At 44.6% G+C, this 4773-nt stretch overlaps 1 pseudogene; it reads right to left on the reverse strand.

Annotated features, from left to right (window-relative positions):
- Positions 1-2247: 2247 nt before the first annotated feature.
- LOC119273262 overlaps positions 2248-4773 on the reverse strand; it is a 5062-nt pseudogene continuing 2536 nt past the window's right edge.

A 4773-nucleotide genomic window follows, 5' to 3' on the forward strand; every position in this document is an offset into this window, starting at 1 on the left:
TAAAATCCCGATTTCACCCGGAACACTTCCGATATCCAAACATAGGCTTCCAATATATCAATCTTTATGTCTCGACCATTTCGAGACTCCTCGTCATGTCCGTGATCACATCCGGGACTTCGAACAAACTTCGGTACATCAAAATGCATAAACTCATAATATAACTGTCATCGTAACCTTAAGCGTGCGGACCCTACGGGTTCGAGAACAATGTAGACATGACTGAGACATGTCTCCGGTCAATAACCAATAGCGGAACCTGGATGCTCATATTGGCTCCTACATATTCTACGAAGATCTTTATCGGTCAGACCGCATAACAACATACGTTGTTCCCTTTGTCATCGGTATGTTACTTGCCCGAGATTCGATCGTCGGTATTCCAAATACCTAGTTCAATGTCGTTACTAGCAAGTCTCTTTACTCGTTCTGTAATACATCATCCCGCAACTAACTCATTAGTTGCAATGCTTGCAAGGCTTAAGTGATGTGCATTACCGAGAGGGCCCAGAGATACCTCTCTGACAATCGGAGTGACAAATCCTAATCTCGAAATACGCCAACCCAACATGTACCTTTGGAGACACCTGTAGAGCTCCTTTATAATCACCCAGTTACATTGTGATGTTTGGTAGCACACAAAGTGTTCCTCCGGCAAACGGGAGTTGCATAATCTCGTAGTCATAGGAACATGTATACGTCATGAAGAAAGCAATAGCAACATACTAAACGATTGGGTGCTAAGCTAATGGAATGGGTCATGTTAATCACATCATTCTCCTAATGATGTGATCCCGTTGATCAAATAACAACTCTTTTGTTTATGGTTAGGAAACATAACCATCTTCGATTAACGACCTAGTCAAGTAGAGGCATACTAGTGACACTTTGTTTGTCTATGTATTCACACAAGTATTATGTTTCCGGTTAATACAATTCTAGCATGAATAACAAACATTTATCATGATATAAGGAAATAAATAATAACTTTATTATTGCCTCTAGGGCATATTTCCTTCAGAATTGTGTCCACTGCTAATTACGTCTAGGTTGGGTCAGGTTTACGTGCAGTTTGGGCCAGGTTGGGTCTTTTTTTCATGCAACAGTAACGTAAATTATGGTGTTAGGATAGATCAACTACGTAAATCGAACGGTTAAGATATTTTTAATGATGTGGAGGCTCATATGGGGCCTCCAATTAGTAAATATAAGAGATTGATAGCTACCAGTGGAATATTCACATTATTTGTAGCTTTTTTTGAGAAATTGTTCATTCAAATCACGAATCAGTACAGAGTAGGTGACCCTTACAAGCACACTGAAACGTAAAAACAAAGGACCATGAACACTTAGAGTACCCTAAGACAACCATAACACAAAAAGATCTCCGGAGCCCTGTGTCATCATCCCTGAATCTTGAGAGAAGACCTCTGCAACAGAAGGATATGCAACCAGTCGCAAACAGGTCATCATCTTCGACCACGGTACAATTGCCGCCACGCTGGTTTCTCCTTTCTTGACACCAGCGCTGAGAGGGCATGGACATCAATCCAACACACCTGCAACAGCCGTCATCATCTTTGGCTTTGAGTACCGCGAGAAGTGTCCCTTCCGGAAGGAAGAGAACTCGAGTCATCCGACCGGTCCAGCACCGCGGCCGGGCCATCGGCCCGGGCAAAGCAGGATCTCCCATCAGTATCAGCACAGAGGAAGGAGAAGAACAGCGGCAGCAAATCATACCAACAAGGAAGAAGAAGGGTCTTCGTCTCCCTGAATCCATCGCCCATCTGAGGACCCAAACGGCCAGTGCCGATGGACCTCCAGCCACCAAAGCCCGCAAACCTCGACGAGACCCGGGGATCCCAAATCCACTGGCTCCTAGACGAAGACAAAGGTCTCGCCTGAACGCGAACGGAGCCCGGAGAAACTTATTCTGACGCGACACTACCGCAATGGCCTGGCAGCGTCTCCCTGAACCCTAACCCTACCACACACCCACCTAGCGAACAGACCCGAGATTCCCCCTCCCTCCCGTCGCCGGAGTGGCCGATGGAGAGAGAGGGAACCGGAGGTGTCACCGGCGGCATGCAAGGGCCTCGTCGCCTCCTGATCGCCTCGTGCGATCCGATCCTGACGGGGTGTGTTTCACATTATTTGTTGCTACCAGTGCGTGTTGGGGAACTGCTCAAAACAAGGTCCAAATGGGTGTTTTATTGTGCAGGAAATCAGGAGTAACAAATTTGGCCTAGCAAAAGGGAAGCTCAAAATAATAGATTACAGATCCAAAATCAAATTTCTTGTCATGCATGCAACTAATTTTGGCATGTGTTAAGTAATGCCAATTACTTACAGTACGAAGATCAACTGTCGGAACTTCTTCATGTGGTCGGCTTGTAAAGAGATGGCGATGGACAAACTCCCGTCATTGTGTGCGCTTGGGAGGACGTAGGCGAGCCCCTCAAATGCGACGCCGCCAGGACCCATGAACACCGGCCGGCCCCATCCGAAATCTGCATTGTGGACGGGCAGGTTCACCCAGCTGGTGATTCCGAGGTTAGGGAAACGGTAGGTTTGTGCTCCTCGGACCAAGGCCGATAAATCAGGTTGCAGCTCAAGGTAGTCCAATGCTGAGCGGCAGTAGTCATCGTTCATCCTATCTAGCTCCATTTGGATTATCTTTGCTGCATCCGCCAGCCCTCTGGTCACCTTGCCTGCCTCGACGATCGGCGTGGCGGTGAACAAAACGTTGCCTAAGAAACCATCCGGTAGCGGCGGCTTCAGCCGTTTCCTCCCATCAATGGCACAATACAACTTGGTGGGCTGATCAGATGGCAGGCCACGTGAAAGACAGACACAACGCCAGACATGCGCAGACAGCAATGTGTACGTGCTCAACCGTGGCATGTCGTCGCCGGTGGGAAGCTGCGAGCGTAAGCGGCCAATGTCTGAGCTGGTGAGCTTGAAGATGTCAACAGCAATGTCAGGCGATGTTCGCTTAGAATTAGAAGAGAGATCCTGGGGCTTGGATGACAACATGGCCGGGGATGGATGGTACTCAACATGTGGGTAACATGGAGTCGGAGGGTCTCGAGCGCGGATGAGGGTGCGGTCAATGAAGGGCATGACTGCAATTTGAGCTCCACGGCAGAGGTTGGACCATGAGTTAATAAAATGCAAGCCGGACATGCCATCGCGACATGGTGTTGTGTGGCAACACCGAGGGAGACACCTCCACACTTGAAATAGGTCACCTGGTGTACAGTAAAAATGCAAGGATCAAAACACAAGCTGCATTAGTTTCTTGAAAATCATAGAAGTGCACCAAGTGATAAATGAAATTATCTACCCTCCTTAGACCTTGGTTATGTCAGTGCTCAGCTTTTACTTTTTGTTATCTTCGTCCAGCTCTGCATGGTAGTATTCTTTATGCTTGGCTTTTGTATTTCTTTATTGCTCATTAGCCTTTGTGAGAAATATATTTGGCTAGTGAGGACCATGTAATAATCACACCTTTCAGCTTAGGAATTTTACACACCCTTTTTTCAATATACAGTACATATTAGATTTTTTTCAAGTTTTATAGGAAAAAATATGAATATCTATAATACCAAATAGGTAAGAGGCATGGCAATATATTTCATCGGCATTGTAGATGTCGATAAATTTTTAATAACCTTTTTCAAAGTTTACAAAGTTTGATTCGGGGCAAAAGTATGTATGCACTATATATTTACATGGAGGGAGTATGTAGTATGTGCCAGCAAACACACCAAATTCATTAAAAAACACAAAACAGTACTACCTCCGTCCTGATTTATTAGTCCCCTTCGTATTTTGTGTCAAATTTTGATCATAGATTTAGCTAACAAAATATTAATACATGTCATCAAAAATTATATTTTTGGATTCGTATTTGCACATAGTTTTCAATGGCATAATTTTTTGGGACATTCATTGACATTCTGTTAGTTAAATTTATGGCCAAAATTTTACACTAAATACGTAGAAGACCAATAAACCAAGACGAAGGAAGTATGTACCAACTCATGTTATTAGCTTCTCTAATAAAGGCAACCTCCAAGGTGGTTGGGCTGTGTGGCCTCAAATCCCAATGATGGACCAAGGACCACCTGAATCTCGCCGTATATATTACTTTAACTGGAGTAGCAGCTATTATATCATTAGCCGTGCACACCAAAAAATTGATCAATTTGTATGTTGAAAGAGTCCATCAGACATTGGTGAATCACATTTCTATGGTTAGGAATTATTCTCCAGTTTCCAATTATATACTCAGCCATCGAACCAACATGTGGTTCGATAGTTAGGAGGGCAATGGTATCCCCTGTTCACCAAAGTTCAAGTCTTAGACTTGACACTGGTGCTCATATTTTTTTAGATTTATTTCAGACCTTCTGGCGATGTGCATTCAATGACACAAGCTAACTACATTAGTTTCTTGAAAAATATATGAAAAATCATAGATTTGCACCAAGTGATAAATGAAAATCTCCACCCTCCTTAGACCTTGGTTATGGCAGTGCTCAACTTTTACTTTTTGTTATGTTCATCCGGCTGCATGGTATTCTTTATGCTTGGCTTTACGCTGATGGTCCCGGACAGTTGCATGGAGCCAACAACAGGTTGTACTCTAAGGGCATCTTCAACGCCGATCATCAAACGGCCCGCGCAAATCTTGATCGCGTGGTCCGAACCATGGAAGCCATCCAACGCGGGTCTATATCGCTCCATTCGGTGGCCCGGACACACTTT

The sequence above is a fragment of the Triticum dicoccoides genome, chromosome 3A (assembly GCF_002162155.2).
Source record: "Triticum dicoccoides isolate Atlit2015 ecotype Zavitan chromosome 3A, WEW_v2.0, whole genome shotgun sequence".
Lineage (NCBI taxonomy): Eukaryota > Viridiplantae > Streptophyta > Magnoliopsida > Poales > Poaceae > Triticum > Triticum dicoccoides.